Source organism: Impatiens glandulifera, chromosome 3 (assembly GCF_907164915.1).
Source record: "Impatiens glandulifera chromosome 3, dImpGla2.1, whole genome shotgun sequence".
In the NCBI taxonomy this organism is placed as follows: domain Eukaryota; kingdom Viridiplantae; phylum Streptophyta; class Magnoliopsida; order Ericales; family Balsaminaceae; genus Impatiens; species Impatiens glandulifera.
The window spans coordinates 61,990,267-62,014,169 of NC_061864.1; the positions used below are offsets into that span (position 1 = coordinate 61,990,267).

A 23,903-nucleotide genomic window follows, 5' to 3' on the forward strand; every position below is an offset into this window, starting at 1 on the left:
AAATAGTTTTACCATCCTAACAGGTTAATACCTCCTACAAAACTTAAGGCAATTTTAATTATAATATTTATTTAAAAATTTAAATATAAATTTAGAATTTAGAATTTAAATTTAAAATTAAAATTTAATAGAATTAACACAAATAGAATTAACACAAATGTAATATTTTAGATTTAAATTCACTCATTTTCACTTCACCATACTTTTAATAACTTATTACTATAATTTTAGTGTCCAGATTTTTTTTGTTAGAGGTTCAATTAAGAAATTGGTCTGACAGAACATATTAGGATAAATGTCAACAACATATTAGGATAAAGGTCAAGAATTTTGTTTAAGAGGTTGATTCTTATTATGAAAAAAAATAACAATTCGACAAGTTAACCTACTATAGTTATACAAATACAATATTGCTTTGGTAGGTTAATTAACTTAAAATAAATAAAATATCAGTTTCGACATACTAATATCTTAAATTAAAAAAAAAAGTTGAAAATTTTGATTTACTAAATTTAAAAATAAAATTATAAGTTCTATATTTTAACTTACTAAATTAAAAAAAAATTATTATAGGTTCAATACGGTTAACATGTCGTAAATGATATAATAATAAGATATTTATATTTAAAATTATAAAAAATGTATATATATTTAAAATTATAAAAAATGTATATATATATTTAAAATTATATTTCCGAACTAAAATATAATAAAATTGAAAATTATAAAGTCAATTTCATTCTAATTCTAATTCTAATTCTAATTCTAATTCTAATTCTAATTCTAATTCTAATTCTAATTCTAATTCTAATTCTAAAAAATACAGACAATTTCATTATAATTTTAATTTTAATTTAATTTCTTAATTTAAAATGTTATAACAAACCTGAGAATTGAAATTACCCTAATTCTAATTTTAATTTTAATTTTATGGTTATTAAACATATCCTTAATCATCTTATTACTTGTTTAGAGGACCTCCATAAGCTAACCGTGTTGGTTTAACTTAATATTTAGGGGACTAATTTAAAATAAATAGAGTTTGAAATTAGAGATTTATTCTTTCTTATCCCTTCTTATATTAGTGATGAGCAACTCAAGATCTTTAGACAATAATTGATAAAGACAAGATACATTATTTTGTGTAAAGGCTTTTTCACCTTTCATAATATTTTATACAAAAAGTAAAAATAGCCCCAAACTAGATAACAAGTTTTGAAAGGGTCCTTGAACTATATAAATGTAAAATCAAAGTAATAAAAAAATTGTACATTACCTCGTTAAGATGAAAATTCTTGAGATTCATCTTGATAAGAAGGTTATTAAATTGTGAATTATCTAAAACCTTAATGAATATATATGTCATATGTAGTTTGGAGTAGAAATGTTTTTAGGCGGTTGGAATAAAGAAAGATCGTATTAATGGTATATTAAATTATATAAGTTATGTCTATTATATAGACATTACATTAAGCTTATAAGGAAACTAATTATATAATATAATTAACTAATGATATCTTACATATATATTATCTTATATTCTAACCCTCCTCAAAATCAAGATGGAAAGCATTTGAATAACTTAAGGTTGAAGACGAGATAATTAAATGTTGATGTTGTATTCTTTAAACTTTAAGAACTCGTGAGCTTCATCCAGTTAAAGGATGACAGTGTGTTGACGGATAAACCAGTGAAGAGGTAGAATTCCATGAGCATGAATACTGGGGTGAAACAATAACCGAATGAACTCCGAAGTTACTCGCGTGTCTCGAAATCCATCCAACGGTGAGATGAAAGTGTGTTGCATTAAAGAAAAAACCAGTGAAGAAGGTAAAATCCCATACCTGTAAAACATATTCTAACGAGAGAATGACAATGTGTTGAATAAATAACCAGTAAAAGAGCACATATGGTTGGATTAACACTAATAAAAATATGGCATTAACTGCTGGAATAAAGCAAAAACTAAAAACAAACTCGGAGAATATGATTGACGAAAAAAGTAAGAACATCAACATAATTATTTGAAAGAAAAAAATATTATTAAGTGATAGTAATAATAATTAATAAAGCATTATTAGATTTCTCCATCAATGGCTAAATTAACCATTGATGGAGGCAGCAGAAGACTATCACTTGATTGACTCAAAAACGATAACAAAACTCTGATACCATATTAAAATAAAAGGAAGAAATATTATATTGAAGATTATATTGAATTACATAAGTTATGTATATTATATATAAATTACATTAAGCTTATAAGGAAATTAATAATATAATATAATATAATTAACTAATTATATATATTATCACAATTTAATAATATCTTACATATATATATTATCTTATATTCTAACATGACAATAAATTATTTTTTTTATAATTGTCTCGATAAAAATGTAAAAATCAATATTCGACTTGACTCGAAATTAAATTTATCAAGAAAATCTACTTAACATAGTATGAGAATGAAAACATGGAATGTCAAATTATTACAATTTTGGAGGAAAATAAAGATATAAAAATTTATTCCATCAATCTCCTTTAAAGTTTATTCATTTATTTATAATGATTATCCACAAGATTATTAAATTACTAGATTACGGTAAAGCTTTAATTTAATGAAATATTTTTTTTTAAAGAAATGATCCAATTATAACTTTTTAAATAACTATTTATTTTATATATTGTTGAAATCTTATGTCAAGATTCTACAATTTTGGAAGAAAGAAAGGATATATAGAATGATTACATCCATATATTTTTTTAGCTTTATTCATTTATTTATAGTAATATTGATTATCCACAAGATTATTAAAATCTTATATTATTACATTATTTAATTTTATGATTCTAAATATCTCAAACAATATATGCAACTGTATAATAACTTGTATAAAATGACCTTTTTTTTTTTTGTATATATTTTCATATATTCCAATTTAGGCTTCCGAGTAAATAACTATGGAGAAATCAAACGTCTCATTTCTCATCATTTCACTCTCTATTATAGTAGGTGATGTATTTCAATTTTTCATCTTTTTGAATCATTATTTCTCTAAATCATAATAACATATGAGATAAAAATGGATAATTTGTTAATTAGCTCCTGAAATGTTAAATTGGTAATGGCAGGAATTTTATTGATGCCAGAAAAAAGTGCAGGGTATGCGACACTACCGGAAGTAGATTGTTCAACAAAATGTCCGTCGACTTTTCCAGTTGAGGCAAAATTTTGTGAATCAGAATGCAAACAGTTTTTTAAAGATCATTTAATTAGTTTCTATGCTCCTAATTTTCCCTTCACAAAATGCACATGTGTTAGTCGTCCTTACATGGATGGTGGGAAATGTTATTGCATACATTTATAATTACAATGGGTTATGTATTTGCATTAATAAAGAGATCATGTTTAATCTCTTACTTTTTAATAATACCAACATAGTATCTTTGTTACATGCAATTGTTTTTAAAATAATCAAATAAATTAGATATAGTGAATTTTTAACTAAAATGAAGCCCAAAACAAAACAAAACAAAATAATACACAGCCCAAGTAAAATCAGATCAGTGGTGTGACATTATCCTTTTGGGCCTGAATATGAAATTTTGTAGCATTGGTAAAGTGATGTATGTATAAGTCTTAAAACTATTTCAAGAAAATAAAAAGACTTATGATTAGTGTTTTTTTTTAAAAGTAAGACATTTTTTTCATTGAAATCCAGTTAATGAAGATAAAAAAATTGGAGAAATAATTTCACAAATACAAATAAAGTTTTGACTTGGAATTTCTTAAAAAATATTTTAGAAAAAGTTGAAAAAAGAAGATATAAATAAATAAATAAAAGCGATTATCTTCTATTATGTTTGTATGTTGTTGGAATAGTCTATAAAAATAAATACATAAAAAACGAGTATCTTCTATTTATTTATTTTTTTGGTTAGAATAGTCTTTAGTATAAAAATTGTTATTCAATATAATTGTTGGTACTTGTTAATCTTATTATTGGAGTTATAAACAATCCCTTCAAACATTGAAATTTTATACATGTCCCCAAAATGTACGATTTTAATATATATAGATTACTTTTTTTTTTTCAAATTGATTTAAGTTCATTTTCTGCATAAAATTTGTTTGGAATATGAGCTATGTCTCTCATATAAATCAAAATATTCTTAATAATAATTGAACTTAAGATAACTAATATTTTAGGTAAAACTCGTAGCCACATAAGCTAACTGTGTTTGGTTAATTAATACTTAAAGGGACTCATTTATAATAAATATAGTTTGAAATTAGAAATTTATTCTTTAGTATCACTTCTTTTATTCTTGAGGAGCTTGATAAATTCAAGATTTTAGACAATAATTGATAAAGAAATTACATTATTTTTTGTACAGGTTTTTTCACATTTAATAATATTTTATACAAAGTTAAAATAGTCCCTAAACTAGATAGTTTTGAATAGGTCCTTAAGCTACGTGAATGTTAAATAAAAGTAATAAACAAACTTTACATTACCTGGTCAAAATGAAAATTCTTGGGATTCATCTTGATAAGAAGGTTGTTAAATTGTTAGTGATCCAAAACCTTAATGAATACGTCTGCCATATGTAGTTTGGAGTATATCTGTTTTTGGGAAATTAATAATTCTTTGTATTTATTTGTGACAATAAATATTCAAATATTTAGTTCAATCTTTTGGAAGACTGGATTTTGAGTGTTGTAAATTGCCATTTAATTGTCACACCAAAGCGATATTGAAAGTTTGATTTCGATTTTAATGTCCTTAAGAATTTAAATGATTTATTGTTAACTCGCAAAATTTCAATGCAAGACTGCTATACTCAGCCTCCATTGAAGACCTGAATATCGTGGTTTGTTTCTTTATCTTCCACGAAGTTAAGGCCGACCCAAATTTTAACATAAGTCGCTGAAATTTAAACATGTCTAAGAATTTTTTTTCTAAAACATATCAAAGATGAATTTGGTGTGCATAAGGATAGATATATTTGATACATCCACAAATCCTTAAGTTATAAGGTCGGATGTAAGGTCTAGATAAAATATAACCGGACTTAATAGATCTGGATTTAAATTTATGAAGGAAACGGGCTTGACATAGTTTGAGAATGAAAATGAAAACATAGAATCAGATTTTTAAAATACTGGAAGAAAGTAAAGATTTATAAAATATATTCCATCAATCTCTTTTAAGATTTATTAATTTATTTATAAGGAGTATCCACAATGTTAGTATATATAATATAATAATATATTATATTGATATATTATTATATTATATAATATAATATATTATATTATATTATGTTAGTATATATAATATAATATAATATATTATAGAATATAATATATATTATATTATATATAATAACACACAATATTATGGTAAGACTTTAAAGTAATGAAATAATTTTTTTTTAAAGAAATGATAAAATTATAACTTTTAAATAACTATTTATCTTTATATATTGTGGAAATCCTGTGTAAAGTTTTTTACAATTTTGTAAGAAAGAAAGGATATATAAAATATATTTTTTTAGCTTTATTCATTTATTTATAGTAATATTGATTATCCACAAGATTATTAAAATCTTATATGCAACTATATAATAACTTGTATAAAATGACTTTTCTTTATATAGATTTTCACATCATCCTATTTAGGCTTCGAGTAAATAACTATGGCAAAATCAAACGTCTCATTTCTCATAATTTCACTTGCTATTATAGCAGGTAATGTATTTCAATTTTCCATCTTTCTGAATCATTATTTCTTTAAACCATAACATATGAGATAAAAATGGATAATTTGTTAATTAGTTCCTGAAATTTAAATTGGTAATGACAGGAATTTTATCGATGACGAAAAAAAGTTCAGGGTACGCAACACTACCGTCACTGACGGAAGATCCGTCACCGATAGTAGATTGTTCATCAAACTGTCCGTCAAGTCCGTCAAGTGTTCCACTTCCAGCAAATATTTGTGAATCAGAATGCAAACGCTTGTTTAAAGATCGTTTACTTTCTTTCTTTCCTAAAGATCCCTATTTTCCAAAATGCTTATGTTTTTACCGCCCTTCCAAAATAAATGGGAAATGTTATTGTTTGGGTAAGTCCTTATTTTCTTGAAAAAGAAAGACCAAGAGAGGGCAATGAAATGGCCAATTATAAAATAAGTGCTTAGAAAGTTTGATGTGTTTTTTATGTATTAATAAAAGTTCAAGGGCTATTGTAACTTTATCCCATTTATAAATGGGAAGTTTTCTAATGAAAGAGTCGGTGATTTTTTTTACTCTCAATCTTCAAGATCTTCTTTTCATTATCTTGGGTCCTAACCCTAACTCAAAGAAACAAAAGATTTCATTGTTCACATAAACATTAATAATTACAACGGAATATGTATTTGCATTAATAAAAATAAAGAAAGAGATCAGGTTTAACCTCTTACTTTTTAATAATACCAACATAGTATCTTTGTTACAATTGTTTTTAAACCTTCTGACTTACAATAATCAAATAAATTATATATAGGGAATTGCTGAATTAAATGAAGCCAAAAACAAAATGGGGGTGAAAAACTATAACCCACGAATGAAAGTGGAATAATAAAAACGGTAGTAAAATGCAGAACAATAGTGTAAAAGTAAAAAAGAAGGAAATAACGATGCATAAATCTTACCCAGGTTCAGACCAACAATGTCCTACGTCCTGCTTTCGGAGAATCAATTTAATATAATTATAATAAGGATTACAAACTCTAACTCTCTCTGTTTGTTCTAGGTTTTAGTTTCACTCTACTCTTCTCGTTTACAATGTTTTATTAATAAATGAGAGCTAGCAAGACACCCCCACAGCCATGCCCCCCACTTAAACTCAAAGCGCTTTCAGATGGAATCGAACCCGTGACCTTTTGGTCTCTTAACCCGACTCTTACTACTGGACTTCTTCTCGTTTACAATGTATATATATAGGCTTTTATAATTTCATAATAGGTAAAGATCATGTGATATCTTTGACATCTCCCCATTATATGATCTTGTGGCAATTTAGTTGACATTTCAATAATAATACGATTTGATTAACATCTTTATCATTATGTGATTCCATACAATTTTGAATCCAACAAATAATTGCACATATGTTCCTTCCCCTTTTTGTACCTAACATTGAGGCACACCAAATTGGGCCTCAAAACCCTAGGCCCAATTCCACAAATTCTCCACATTGCCGCTATGTCTATTGTCAAAAGAATGAGCCTCATCACCAAGAACACCCTATAATCGATCCTCCTACTTCTCCGATTACGTTCTAACCTTTGTACGTGAATCAAGTTGCAACATTTCTGAAACTTAATTCCTGTCACAACTTTCGTGGCCATATCTGTGGGATTTTCATATGAGTGAACCTTCTTCACAACAACCGCTCCACTCACTATGACATCTCGAATGTAGTGAAGTCGAGTGTTAATGTGCTTTGTGCGCTTGTGAAACATCGAGTTCTTGGACAAATGTATGACACTTTTGTTATCGTAAAATAACAACACTTTATTGTGCTTCACCCCAAATTCACCCACAAGATCCTTTAACCAAAGTGCCTCCTTGACGTCCTCCGTCATAGCGATATACTCGACCTCCGTTGTTGAAAAGGCAAATACGAATTGTAATTATGCCTTCTAACTTACCGAGCATCCAAATAAGATAAACACATATCACGTTAGGGACCTTCTCTTGTCCAAGTCACTTAAAAAATCAACATCAACATATCCTTTCAACTTATCATCATCTACACCCGCCCGTTTAAAATAAAGACTGACATCTAAGTATCCCCCAACATAATGGAGAACTCACTTTGTCTTCTCCTATTATTCTTTACCAGGTTCTCCATAAAGCGACTAACAAGACTGATCGCGTGAGCAAGATCAGGTCACATACATACCATGACATATTAGGCTCCCAATGACCCTCGCATATGGGGTGTTTTCTATTCTCACATTTTCTTCCTTGGTACTCGTTAATATCTTTGAGGAGAGCTTGAAATGAGTAGCTAATGACATTTGAAGCTCCTTAAAGTTAGACATCCCAAACTTGGAAACAACCTTTTGGAGGTAGTCTCTTTGAGACACGAATATAGAGCATTTCTTCCATTCTCGCTCAATCACCATCCTCAAAATTTTCTTTGCCGGTCCCATATCCTACATTTCGAAATCACTTCCTAGAAAACTCTTGACCTTGTGAACCTCTCCTCTTTTTCTCGACGCGATCAATATATCATCCATGTATAACAATAGGAAGACCCCGCAACCATTAGTCCACTTGACATAGACACAAATATCGAAATTGCCCCTCACGAAATCGTTATGAACCATGAACTCATTAAAGCGTAAATACCATTGTCTTGGTAATTATTTCAAACCATAAAAGCGAGCCTTTAAGGAGACATACCTTGCCTTCATCAACGGGTTTGACGAACCCCTCGAGTTACGTCAGGTCCCTTGATCGAGCATCCCGAGCCTTGATCTAGACCACCCTGGTCTAGATCGAGCCCGTCTGTGCCTAGATCGGTTAAAACACACCCAAGCCCTAGGACTCCGGTTCTAAGGCCTGTTTGGCTCTAATTTTCAAAATCTAAAATTATTTTGTAATTTTAGAACCCCAATTCTTTTTCAAATAATCACGAAAGGTCATAAAATAATATTTAAATATTTCGAGGATAACTCAAACAAATATTTCGACTAAGGTTCCATTCAGAATTTATTTTTAAATTCTAACACTTTTCTGATATTTTTTAGGTATTATACTTAATCTTATATCAAAGCAATCACATGTACGTCTTTTAAATAAATTTGTACAATTATTTACGTAATCTAAACATATCATTATTTAGGACCCCAAACTAATAATTAAAGAAAATAAATGTTATAACTAAAATTTTTGATAGCCAGACTTTTATTTTAAAAATAAAATTGTCCTTTTGACGGGCGCGGATGACATAACGCAAAAGAAACAAGGTTCCTGCTGTCTTTAGACTTTATGTGAGACAGAACTAGGAATTATCCATTCCTTTTATTTATTTATATATTTTTATTGATTGAAACCAGACCTATATATATAGGCTGCCTACGCATCTTCCTTTTTCCCTAACATGTTTTCCTTTTTTATTCCTTTGGAAGAATCAGGTCTCACGTAGTTCTCCCTTTATAATGACGTAGTTATACAAAACTAGAGGTCAATTAGTCCATTTGAGGATAGGGACTAAATTTGTTTTAATCTTGGTAGGGCTGGATTAGAGCCATCATAATCTTGGTAAGACTGGATTGTGAACTGTTCTTTGGACATATTGATATTACACATAATACCGTTTCAATGTGTCTTAGATTTCATGGAGCAATAAATTCTTCACATTCAACTATAGATAGGCGGACTGCACATCTAGAGATGATTTTCTTAATTAGGAAGAGTCATTCCCATTGTGTTCGGAACTTCCCCCTAGGGTCTAACAATTCTCAAGTTCGTTTGAGAACCAAGTCACATTATTTTAGGTTTTTGGGCTTGACCTTTCTATTAAAGGTATCGACCATTTGTTTTTAGTAAACCTCGGTTTTGCATAATGCATTTAACATGCGGTCTTCCATTAATGTCAACTGGTCTTATTGAGTTTTTATCCAGTCTTCTTCAATAACTTGGGACTCCGAAAGGACTTTCAATGTAGGGATTTCAATCTTAAAAGGTTGTAAGACATCCATACCATATACTAGAGAATATGGAGTTTCGTCTGTCGATGTCCGAGCAGTCGTACAGTATCCCCACAAGGCAAATAGTAACATCTAATGCCAATCCTTATATGTGTCGGTCATCTCCTAGATGATCCTAATCACATTTTTGTTAGTTGTTTCGACCACACTGTTAATTTTGTGTTGATAGGGCGATGATTTGTGGTGCTCAAATTTGAACTCTTTGAGCAATGAAAAAACATTTCCCTGAAAGTGTTTTCAATTATCTAAAATAATGGCATGAGGTACCCCGTATCTGGTTATGATATTGATGCAAATGAACTTTACCACTTGAGTAGATTTCAGAATCTTGTAAGACGTTGCCTCAACCCATTTAGAAAAATAGTCGATAACTATGAGTATGAACTCATGTCCATTTAACGCAAGAGATAAATTTTCCCAATGACATCAATACCCCAATGACACGATTTAGTTTTTATTTTCAATCCTAACATTAAGTAGAGGAAAAGATTTTGAGCAAGTGCTCTATTATGACAATGAACATTGTGGTCATACGAGATATTCATGTTATTTTAGTACTTTTTTTATTTATGAAGAAAATATGTGGAAAAAGTGTGATATGATGTGATAAATGTTAAGATGTCTTTAATTGATGACGCAAGGAAAGAGAATATTGAACAAAAGGAAAGTATATCTTTTTGGTGTGTAATATTGATTTAAGGAAATAAGATTTAACACAAAAGAAAATGTGATCTTTTGTTATGGCAATAGAACTAGGAAAGTATTGTGATAATATTTTGGAGATTATTTGCCAAAATATTGTGTTGACCTAGTTGAAGACTATTTAAAGGTACAGTCAGACATTTCAAAAAGTTAAAGTCTTTGCCTTGAGAGCATCGTTTCTAGTTTTGTATCTGTTAGGGTTTTAGAGGACCAAGTGTTATATAAACTCGTTTCATAACCCTACTCTATACTGTTGTAATCTCTACTCTGATCTCCTAATAAGATTCTCTCTTTCTGGTGGACATAGCCAAGTTTTATCTTGGTGAACCACGTTAAAATCTGTGTCGTTCTTTATTGCTTACGTCATTCTACGCATTCCGTTACAACAAACTGGTATCAGAGCTTCAAGTTATTCGATTGTTTGTTCTTTCAATTGAGATGGAAGTAGTAAGAATCAAGACGACACGTACAAGAGGAGAAGGCAATGTGGCAAATCAAGAGGCGGACTCTACTGAAACAATAGGGCTTATGGGGGCGCTAGAGTTGTTGACAAGAGTAGAAATAACCGTTGAGATTATAATTCTAGAGGAGAAGATAATGTGGAAGATCAAGATGCGGGCTCTACAAAACGACAAGGCTTATGGTGTTGCTGAAGTTATTGATAGGAGCAGAACAACCGTTGAGATTGCCAATCTAGAGGAGAAGATAATGTGGCAAATGAAGATTCGTGTTTCACTAAAACAACATGGCTTATGGGGGTCGATGAAGTTGTCAACAAGAGTAGAAACATGGAGGAGAAGATAATGTGGCAGATGAAGATGCGAGCTTCACTGAAACAATAAGGCTTATGGTGGTCGCTAAAGTTGTCAACATGAGCAGAAAAAACCGTTGAGATTGTCAATCTAGAGGAGAAGATAATGTGGCAGATCAAGATACGAACTCTACTAAAACGACAAGGCTTATGGTTTTGTTGAAGTTATCCGTAAGAGTAGAATAACCATTGAGATTGCGATTCTGGAGGAGGTGAATACGTCAGAACCATTCACCTACGAAGAAACTGTATTTGGTTCTGAAGTTGCATAATGGTTTACAGCAATGAGAGTATTCAAGTCAATGTGGAGATTTAATGATTCGAATTGAATATTTGGGTCAATAAAGGAGTTGTTAAGTTGTCTTGGAGACAACTCTAAATCTAGAAGAGAGAGGCGGTAGATCATCTAGGCCACCACTAGCATTGACTAATACATCCGGGCTACCTCTAGCATTGACTTATGCATCTGGGTCATCTCTAGCATTGACTAATGCATCTGGGTCATCTGTGGCATTGACTAATGCATGTGGGTCATCTCTGGGATTGACTAATGTATCTGGACCATCTCTAGCATTGACTAATACATTTGGGTCATCTTTGGCATTGACTAATGTATCTGGACCACATCTGACATTGACTAATGTATTTGGGCCATCTTTGGCATTGACTAATGCATCTGGGCCATCTTTGGCATTGACTAATGCATCTAGGCCATCTCTGGTATTAACTAATGCATCTAGGTCATCTTTGACATTGACTAATGCATCTAAACCATCTCTAACATTGACTAATGCATCTGAGTCATCTTTGGCATTGATTAATGCATTTATGACACATCTGATATTGATTAATGTATTTGGGTCATCTCTAGCATTGACTAATACATCTGGGCCATCTCTAGCATTGACTAATGCATTTGGGCAACATTTGACATTGACTAATGTATTTGGGCCATCTCTAGCATTGACTAATGCATCTGAGCCATCTCTGGCATTGACTTAATGCATCTGGGTCATCTTTGGCATTGACTAATGCATCTAGACCATCTCTAGCATTGACAAATGAATCTGGGCCACATCTGACATTTACTAATGTATTTGGGTCATCTCTAGCATTGACTAATGTAGTTGGGACATCTCTGGAATTGACTAATGCATCTGGATCATATCTGATATTGACTAATGTATTTGGGCCATCTTTTGCATTGACCAATGCATCCGGGCCATCTCTGGCATTGACTAATGTATCTGGGCCATCTTTGGCATTGACTAATGTAGCTAAACCATCTCTGGCATTGACTTACGTATCTGTGCCACATTTGACATTGACTGATGCATCTGGGCCACATCTGACATTGACTAATGTATTTGAACCATCTTTGGTATTGACAAATACATTTGGGCCACCTCTATCAATAACTAATGCATTTGTGCTAAAATAGTTTGCAACAATGAGAGTATTCAAGTTAAGGTGGGGATTTACTGAGTGGACTTGAATATTTGAGTTACCTAAAAATTTGTTAAACTATCTTGGAGACAACTTTAGATCTAGAAAAGAAAGACGATATATCATCTAGGTCAACATTGGCATTGACTAATGTCTCTGGGCCACCTCTAGCATTGCTTAATACATCTAGGACCACATCAGACATTGACTAATGCATATTTGTCACATCCGTCATCGGCGAGTACATCTGGGCTATCCGACACCGACGAGTGCATCTGGGCTATCTGACACCGACAAGTGCATTTGGTTCACCCGACACCGACGAGTGCATCTGGGAAATCCGGCACCGACGAGTGCATCTGGGCCATTCGGCACCGGCGAATGCTTTTGGGACATTCGGCATCGGCGAGTGCTACTAGACCATCTAGCACTAGCGAGTACATCTAGGTCATTCAGCACCAGCGAGTGCTTCTAGGCCATTCGGCACCGGCGAGTGCATCTGGGCCATTCAGCACCGACGAGTGCATCAGGGCCATTCGACACCGGCGAGTACATCTGGGCCATCTGGCATTGACGAATGCATCTATTAAGTTGACTTATGACAACTCTGGATCAGAGAGAGGAAATAGAATATTTGGGCATTGATTAATGTATTTGTGGCATTTGAGGGAATTCAAGTCAAGGTGGAGATTTGTTGAGATGTCTTGAATTGATGATGCAAGGAAAGAGAATATTGAACAAAAAGGAAAGTATATATTTTTGGTGTGTAATCTTGATTTAAGGAAATAAGATTAATACAAAAGAAAATGTGATCTTTTTTTATGGTAATATAACTAGGAAAGTATTGTTATAATATTTTGGAGATTATTTGCCAAAATATTGTGTTGACCTAGTTGAAGACTATTTAAAGGTACAGTCGGACACTTCAGAAAGTTGAAGTCTTTTCCTTGAGAGCATCGTTTCCAGTTCTGTATCTATTAGGGTTTCGGGGGACCGAGTGTTATATAAACTCGTGTCATAACCCTACTCTATACTGTTCTAATCTCTGTTCTTATCTCCTAATAAGATTCTCTCTTTTTGGTGGACATAGTCAAGTTTTATCTTGGTAAACCACGTTAAAATCTGTGTCGTTCTTTATTGCTTACGTCATTCAACGCATTCCGTTACAACAAGAAAAATAAAGAATAAGCTAATACATTTTATATGTTATCCCTCTGTCTCAACCTCTAATAAAGCTGCTACTCCGGTTGATTTGGAGATCAAAGAAATTATAGTTCGGTGGGTTGCTTAGGATACCCAATGCTTTTAGTGAGACTAAAATGCATTAATGTTGTTTTTCAATTGTATATTAGTTTTGAAAAGGTTCCAATAACTTAACAAGTGTGCCAAGGGCGAATTGGCTAATGGGTAAATGATTTGTGTGAATTTTGTCATGATATGTAAGAACTTGAAATTTATATGGCAATTATTCTAAACATAAAGAAATATTGATATTCTCAAGTGAAAAACGCTAATTATGTCATGATCCGTAAGAGTTTGAAATTCATATGGCAATGATTCAAAACATAAAGTAATCTTTGATATTTTCAAGTGAAAAATGTGAATTTGGTAATTCCAAAAGTGACAATCTCACAAATTTTCAATTGAGTTAAGATTATCTCAAACGTTTTGTTGGGTAAAATTTGATAATTCAACTGTTTCAAAATAAATTAATGATTTCAAATGTGTTATAAATAAATTGCCAAATAATTTCTTTTTGTCTTTTTAAATTATTTTTATTTTAATCAATGGACAATAAGAATAATGATTTTGGAAGAAAGTGTCGGATTGACGGAATCTGAGAAGCGGGGATTTCATACGAACGAATCAGAGTAAGGAGGATGTCAATAATCAAATAAAGTTCTAAAAGGTAACTAGTACATGACACAAAATTGTGTCATATTTGAAAAGAATGTATAGAGTTTAAATAAGGGTCAAACTCGGAAACATTATATTATGTAAGCATATAAGGTAAATAAATACAACAAAGGATCTTCTCGTGGCCACACCGTCGATATGTTGATGTGGCCCAATAGTAATCCCCGTGATTATATTCTAATCAGAGTCGGTCCTGAGTTTTGGGCTTCCCACCAAACCCCAATAAAAATAAATGTGGATTTTTTGTTGCCCTAGGTCTAGTTAAAAAAATTATAATTTTTTTTTAATAAGATTTGAACCCATAATAAAATAAAACTTCTAAATTTTATCTTGAAACTACATGAATTTATGTTTAAATAAACAAATACAATAGACTCTCGATAAAATAATATTCGTAAAATTATAACCTCGATAAAGTAATAAATTCTTACAGTCCCGACTCGGGCCTAATAGCTAAAGTAATAATTTCGATAAATTTATTAAGTAATATAAATTTTGGGCGCATATAGGTCACAACTGATATATAAAGTAATAATAATATACTATTTTTTTTTTAAATAATTCAGAGTGTGCCTTAGTGAAATATGAGTTCACCGTTGTTTACTTTGTATGAAAATTTATATCCATTTGAATCTCATCCCTCACTTTTTACAAAAATTTTATGAAGTTATGGAGTGCTTTTATCATATTGAAGGAGATAATCACTAAGATTCATTGCTGCTCTAATTGCTTCTTTGCGAGAAAAAGGCTCCAAAACACGACTATCATCCTCATTGTCTTCATCTTGATTGTTTTCTCTAAGACCCTCAATAATTTGTTCATCAGTTAAAATCTCGATCGTATCGTTTTCACCCGGATAATCCAAGAGTTGATCCGCATTCATTGTGTTACGATAGTGTAACTCCTTTATTGTTGACCCTAACTCCCAATGTCTTCTTGTTCTAAAGGTTGTGAAACCAAATTTTCTACCGAACACAGTTTGTAATAGGGCTGCAAATGAGTCGAGTCGAGCTCAAACCAGCTTGAGCTCGAGCTCGACTCGATTTAGTTTTTATTAGCTCGACTCAAACTCGAACGAGTTTATAAATTTGAGCTCGAACTCGACTCGACTATTTATCTATAAGCTCGACTCGACTCGAAAAGTTTGAACTAAAATTAAATTTTCAAACTCGAGCTTGAGGTCAAACTCAAACGAAAAACTATTTTCAAAATGAAAATATCAATTTTCATACATATTCAACATTTAAAACATGATGTTTCAAAATAAAATATTAAACAATCATAACTATTCAAAATTTTAAAAATGATAGTCCGAAAATATCAAACCGCTATTACTAATCAAAATTCTGAAACATAAAATTCCAAAATCAAATTACAAAACTACACAATTTTTTTGAACATTCAATATATTAACCTTTTTAAGTCATGTTCTTCAACCATAGCACACACGTACACATACCTGCATTCAATAATATAAAATATTTAAGTTTAAAAATAATTAATATAAAAATACATGTTAAAACAAATAACTAAAATTTAACTTAATTTAAGAGAACTAGATACCGACAAAAGAAATTCTATTTGTTTTCTATTAAATATTATTATATATATTTGAATTAACAAGAATCTATAACTTATTTATAGCAAGAATTCACTAAATTTTTTATATATTATAATATATTATTAATCTTGTAAATTCATTTTTTCTCTCAACATATTATATATAATATATATATATATATATATATACTAACATTTTTTTTATCTTTTATTATATATAATATATTAATATTTTTTTTTATCTATTTCAATATTATATGTAATATATTTTTATTATAGATAATATATTAACATTTTTTTATCTCTTTTAATATTATATATAATATACTAATTATTATATCTCTAATATTGTCTAACCTTTTTTCTATTATCAATCAAACCCTAATATAAATTAAAAATCATTATATATAATAGTGTTTTTATATATTTATCTTGACGCCTTAAAGCTTTAAACTTATTTTGTTCTTGACGGATGAATATATATAATAGTTTTTTCTATATTTGTAAATGAGCTATCTATATAAGCATAAGTTTCTCATAATACAAAAAAATTAATGTTATTTAAAAGAAGTAGCAATAGTTATAGTAGAAGTGAAAATAGTAGATTTTAATTACCTGTAAGCCTCTTGTGAATGAATGAAATAAATAGTCACTAGTAGAAAATAGGTTATTATGGAGGGCAGAATCTCTCGAAGAAAGGCTGAAAGCCTTCGGTGAAGTAGCTCATTGAGAGCGATAAACCTCATCGGCGCGTCTCGATGAAACATATGTCGGAGAAAGAAAAAAGCGGATTTGCGAGGACAGAGGAAGTCTTCAGAGATAAAAGCGCTTTTACTAGTGTATATGAGAGATAACATAAAAAATGAATCAATATATTATGAATGAATGAAAGAAATGGTGTTATGAATGAAAGAAAGAAATGGTGAAGACAGAAGAAGAAGATGAAAAGAAGAAATAGTGAAGAAGAAGAACATGAAAAGAAGAAATGGTGAAGAAGGAAGAAGAAGAAATGAACGGAAGAAAGAAGAAAAGGAGATGAATAGTCACATAGGATTGATGCAATAGAAATTAGGGTTAAATTTAGGATAATAGAATATAAAATATAGATTGTGGGCTTTCTATATGGTCTTTAAAAATAGATAAAAAAAAATATTGTTTTAATTTTAAGTTTTAATATTAAATAAGTAAATAAAATATTATATATTATAAGGCTCGAAAAAGATCGACAAGACTTCGAGAAAGCATTATATGAGCTTGAGTTCGACTCGAATATTAAACGAGCCGACTCGAGCTCGACTCGAACTCGATTAAAGTCAAGCTCAAGTCGAGCTTTGACCGAGCGGCTCGCGAGCAGCTCACGAGCGGCTTGACTCATTTGCAGCCCTAGTTTGTAATGTTTAAAACAATTTGCAATTGTGGTATTCTTAGCATTGTTCATCCAAACTGAGATAGCAATGTTGATTGCATCTAAAACATTGATCTTCTCTGAATTTGTTTCTCCTGCCTCAAAACCCTCTAAAATAGAACGACAAAATCTGCGACGATAATGCATCTTAAATTCTCATATAACTCTTGCATCACATGGCTGAATTTTTGAAGTTGTATTGGGTGGTAAATTAAACATTTTGTAACCCTTGAATTACTTTTGGATGGGAATGACAATTGTCAATAATTAATAAAACATTTCGTCCATCCATTTTTTTGTCGAACCATCAAACATATTCTTCAAACAATACTCCGATCATCCACGCTCGTTTATTGGAAATTTAAACTTTGTAAATTAACATTTTTGAAGCAACGTGATTTTCCAAACTTACCGATGATCCATAATGGCATTTTCTATGACCCATCTTCATTGCAACAAATGGATATTGTCATTCTTTCTTTGTTATTTTTTCTTCCCTCAAGTTATTTTGTAGTCAATGAATGATCAACTTGTAATCTATAAAACAACCCAATTTTATCCATGTTGAAAACATCTTTTATGACAAACAACTCTAGTTTCTCTCTTATTGTTGGTAAGTTGCTATCCACATCTACCATATTGACAGACCCTCTTTCGCCAAAATTACTAAAGGACTTGATACCATGTAGTGATTTAAACCTCTCCACCCAACCAAAAGAGTAATCAAACTCTGGACCATTATCACCATAAAAATTTTTCATAAATTTTTTTGCCTTCTCTTGAATTAACGTTCCCGATATATTTACATGCTCTTGATGTTGAAAAATCCATTCATACAAAGCTTTTTTTCGATTTGGAAACTTTTCGGATTTGTATCGTTGGCATCAGGTTTTGTCAAATCAGCCGAGAGATATTCCGATGACCACTTAATTCTATTCGATATTGTCGCTTGACTAATATGGATTTTAAAATTTTCAGAAACCCATTTTTGTAGTTCTTTTTGAGACGGAATTGGATTATTGTTTTTATACTTGCACAATGCTTTACGCATTTCACATGTTATGGTTGTATGCTTCACCCATTTGAGATGCGAAGTCACTAGAGATTAATACAACAACAAAGAAGAGAAGAAAAAGATAGAAGAGTAATAGAATATTATGTATGTATTTGAAGATGAATATTTTGAGATAAAAATCATCTTACAATATAGGATATTATACAATTTACTGTACATATTAAATGACTTTGAGAATAGAAAAGATTTTATAAATAATTATACTTTAACAACTTATAAAATAAATGAACCTCACTATATAGAATTTGAATTTTGAAATTCAACAACATTCAATAAAATTATATTTTATTATTATAAATGTAAAATAATAAATTATTACTTTATCGATTAAATAATATTTTGATAATATAATATTTTTTAGCTGTTCCAACGTTATTACTTTATAGAGAGTCTACTATAATTTTAACTTAAATACCTTATTTTTTCAATAAATGGATTATTTGGAGAGTGGACTACCCTAGTTCGAGAGCTTCAGCCGTGATTCTAATGTGATATAAATAAAATATTGAAATTAATATTATAATACCTATCGCGTAAGTATATGAACAATTTACATTTTCATAAAACATAAAACACATTAAAAAAAAAAAGTGAAGTTACAATTTACATTTTCATAAAGAATAAACACATTAACAAAGTGTAAGAATGGACCGTCCGGTTAAAAAAAGTGTAAGAAAATAAAATATGATATGATTGATATTTTCTCTTTGTTTGAATATAGAGTAAATAAAATGTCTTTTCTTGACTAAACCAAAAAATGCCAACTTTTATTATTAGCGTGATTAGTATACCATGAAAGGAAACCTATTTTTGTTGGTACTTCTTAGTCCTTAGAATTACTAATGAAGATTTATAAATAATCCCTTATAATATTGACTTAATTTTATATTAGTCACCAAATTGTACTAATAGAAAACAATTTGGACGTCCTGTTTTGTATTAGTATATATATATAATTCATAACTAGAAAGAAACAAATTTGAAAGTGTGTTTTTTTTTTTGTGTGTGTGTGGGGTGGAATTTGTTAATGGATAAATTGGTTGTTGAGGCTTTTATAATTTAATTTTTTATAATATAAATTTAATTAATTTGAAATTACAATTAATTTTATTTTAATAAAAAACTTTTAAAATAAATAATAATAATGGAAATAAGTTATATATAACTTAATAATAAAATCTCATATTCATTTGGATGAACTCAATAACTATTTTAGTAATTATGTGTTTAAACGATGTACACACTACCACAAAATAGGCTTCTGGTGACACATAATTGCCAACGCATATTAAGCGTTGGCAAAAGTTAGAAGAAAATTTGATTTTTACCCACCTTTATAATATATGACAACCTTTATGAATATTATTTTATTTATATATTTTTTAAACCTTGTAAACAAATAATTAGTTACATTTAATTTTAATATATATATATATATTATTAATATTATTATTTTTTTGTATGTTTTATTTTTATTTTTAATTTTTAATTTTTTAATTTTTTTTAAATATAATCAACCAATTAAATCAATTATATATTTATTTTTAAAATAAATAAAATATTTAAATAATTAATATAATAAATATAATAAATATAATAAATTAACTATTAAATAGTTAATTTTAAATCGTATTTATAATTAATTATATTAAAACAAGTAAACTTAATATTATATTTTTTTTTTGGCTGAATTAATCTAATATTGTAGCCATTCAGAATGAGTTGAAAAATCCATTCTGCATTCGAAACAAATCTAGCAGTTCGACTTCGAACTTCGATACAGAAGAATCGATGTGGCTCCGTGAAGAGCAGAGATGGCTTCGCGAAGAATCTCGATGGAACTCCGAGCGCGAATCTCTTATCCGAGAAATTTCGTCCTTAAAGCTCCGAATTCAGGAATTGGAGAATCTTGGCTCAATGCAAGGTCCCACAGAGAGATTAAAGAAGAGTAAAGAAGGATGAGAAGCAGACAAAGAAGAGGGAGATGTTGAGGATGGGTTCAGAATGAGTAAATATTGAATTCTTGCAGGTCTTCTTGCTTATATATCAACTTCCAATCTACCTACCGAATTTGCAAGGCGAGTAGGATGTATGATGAATCAATTGTTATGTTAGCCAAAATAAATGATTGATTGGACTCCTTTTTGGATTAGATACTTCTATATAAATTAGGATGATTTAGTAAAATGTGTTAATAGTTGGGATGATAAGTTAGGGTTTTGTAGTGCACATTTAATTTCTCTTACTGTTTGTTCTCTTTACAGGAAGCACGACAGAGATTGGGTTTTTATTCAGGTGAAGAAGATGTTGAATAATCAAGCTTCTGAAGTAGGACAGAACTTGCAGTTAAAACATGGCGAGTATATTTTGGATTTCTTTATCATGTGGAGGATAAAATATATACTATCGATATCAAGAACTAAACTTTTTTGCTGGCTCATTGTTGATTCTCAATACAAATACAGTTTCTTCGGTGTGTATTTTGTTTTTACACTGTAGTGAAGCCTCTTCCTCCAGCAATGTCGTACAATGTTTCTCGTACCCTGAGCTTCTTCACCCGAAACTTCACTCAATTCATCGGTACCCTTCTTTCTCTCTTTCTCTGTTCTTGCTGGTTTTTAAAATCAAACCTGAATTAGATTAGATTGTGGTTTTTACAATCAAACCTGAATTAGATTAGATTAGCGATAGTGATTTACTGATACTAGGTTTGGTTGTGACTAACATTCTTGTATGGCTGTCTATCAGACCTAAAACAATATCAACGGATAGCCGTCAATTAGCAAAATTGATTTCTCTCAACCGATCTTGGTCATTTAGGATCTCATTTTCGTACAACATTGAATGATAATGTTTCAGGTTTATCCAGAATGTATGGTTTGCCAAAGGATAAGTACTCATCTTCCTCATCTTGTTGTTTCAAAACTATTATGGTATTCTTCCATTTTTCTTTTAATTTAATGTGTTACTTTTTCAACTCAAAAAACTGATTCAATGAGCTATTATGGTGGTCTTGGGGAGGTTCTTGGTAGAAATGAGCTTATTGATAGTTTGATTGAGATAAAGTTCCAAAGTATGTACTTTAATTTGATGAATTTTGCGGTTTTATATATCTCTTAGATGCTAAAGGTACATTATTTTCCTTGGTTGGACAGAAAACATAGACAAGACTGTTATTTTTCAATTTAAGCTTGAAGAAGGGAAGGTGAAACAATTTAAGGATGTTATTGAGAGTATCTATTGGTTTGAATTCTTAATAGGTAAGTTGTATTTTGGACTTTACTGGCATCTCCTTCTATATTTGTCAATATTATGAAGCTGAAAAAAGCTAAGCAAATAGAAAACTAAGGAAACATGAGGTTGACTTAGTTTTCTTTTCCATTACACTAATCAAGCATTATTTTGATTGGGGCTGAGGATTTAAAAATATCAACTATCTTTCAATTCTAATCCAAGCAGGTGCACCCATCCATTTGTTCTGTGAAGTCAACTCATTTTGATTCATTGAAACATATGAACACAAATTCTTACATTTATGCAGAATTCCAAATCAGAGTTGATCTTTATGTCAATTTCTTGTTTGTATTTTATATAGTTTTAATTTAATGGTTTAACATTATTTTACAACAGAAGATATTCATGTTCTTATCTAAATCTTTATTTTTTTTTTATTTCATCGGGCCTATCCTTTCTTTGAGCATCAGGTAATCTATGTCCTGCTGCATTGCTAGTTAAGTTTGACTTCTAATAGTGAGTGTATTAATTCACAAATAAATAAGTTGGAATATTTGTTGGTTTACAAGGGAGCTGTCGAGACATTTTTCACGCGAAAATAATCTATTTAAGGTACTTTTCTACCACTTATTTTCTTTCTTATTAAAAAAGATTCATTAGATTTTTCTAATTTTTTTGGTCTATTATCTGATTGGATTGCTCTTGCAGAGTTTTGTGGCTAAACTCTCAGCGCTTTCAGTGACAGTAAACCAAATTGAGTGTAAGAAACTTGCATGAAACTGGATTGTGGTTTCAGCCTTTGGTAGTAGGTAGTTAAAGAAATCGATTGTCTTCTTCTAATCGTTTCATTATCAACGTTTGATCAATAATGATTTCTTCTAATTGTATTTGTTTTATGAAATCAATAGTTGCTCGATTGGCCTGAATAGTTCATTGTTTATGGAGTACTATTTGGAGCTTCGTGTTTGAAGTAGAATTTCGAAGTTGGTTTATTTGTTTTTGTAAAAAAAAATATCCCAAAAAATGTAGTGATAATAGCCGTTAGCGGCAATCAGACCACTACAAGTACAGACGGTCGCTACCACACAAATAATATAGAATGACGTTGTTTTGGTAATCACTAAAGAAAAAAAGTGAAAAACAAATAGTGAAGAAAGAATGAATAAGGAGTTTATTCTCTTTGTCCCATATTAGAAATCTAAAAGAACTTTCAATTTCACATTCAACTATAAATAGAGAAACATGTTACCATTAAAGGCCCCAAAATATTTTTTTGGAAGAGTAAACTTAAAGACTATATTTTTAGTTTCTTAACTCTAGTTTAGTAAAATAATTCTCATGTGAGGTGGTCAGAGAGAATTTTCAGATTTTTCATTAGGAATTGTCATTGTAAGGATCTTCCAACATTGGTTGAACGATCATATAAGTCATTCTAATTATGTTTGATTTCTGCAATAAATATATTAGGATGCCTAAGAATCAAATTTAGGATTTGAGAGGGAGTTTAGTGAAGACTCTTAATTTCACTTGTAGTTGTAATATAAACAAGTTTCAATTTCTGCATATTTGAATTTCATACTTGTTATAATTATGTAGTTCTTCAATTTGTTGATCTAGATATGTCCTTAGACGATTTGAAAACATTCTTTTGGATTGCATTTCATCAATTCATTGTAAATAAAATTCTCAAATTTAATCATCGTATTGCTTGAGAAAGACAATCTAAAAATATTGTAAAACTCGTTTTAGATTGTGTTAAGGAAAAAACACAAGAATATAGCTCTTTTAGCTGATTTTGGTTATTTGGCACACATTCTTGGAAGTCATCTGAAAAATCATTTTAAACGTCAATTGATTTAAAATTTTGACACAATCTAGATTACTTCTATATCTACAACTATGTTTATACACATTTTGGTCAATTTTAACTCTATGCAAGTCATATAGAGTCAGAGACAATTATTAGGTTCATCA

The 23,903-nt window shown here is 30.2% G+C and overlaps 1 long non-coding RNA gene across 1 annotated transcript in view; it reads left to right on the top strand.

The window, feature by feature from the left end:
- LOC124931700 overlaps window positions 1–23,009 on the top strand; it is a 35,084-nt gene extending 12,075 nt beyond the window's left edge. Inside the window, exons 2-3 of the long non-coding RNA XR_007098705.1 lie at window positions 22,638–22,738; window positions 22,838–23,009. This is a non-coding gene — a long non-coding RNA (uncharacterized LOC124931700). The remainder of the gene's footprint in view (window positions 1–22,637; window positions 22,739–22,837) is intronic.
- The last annotated feature ends 894 nt before the right edge of the window (window positions 23,010–23,903 follow it).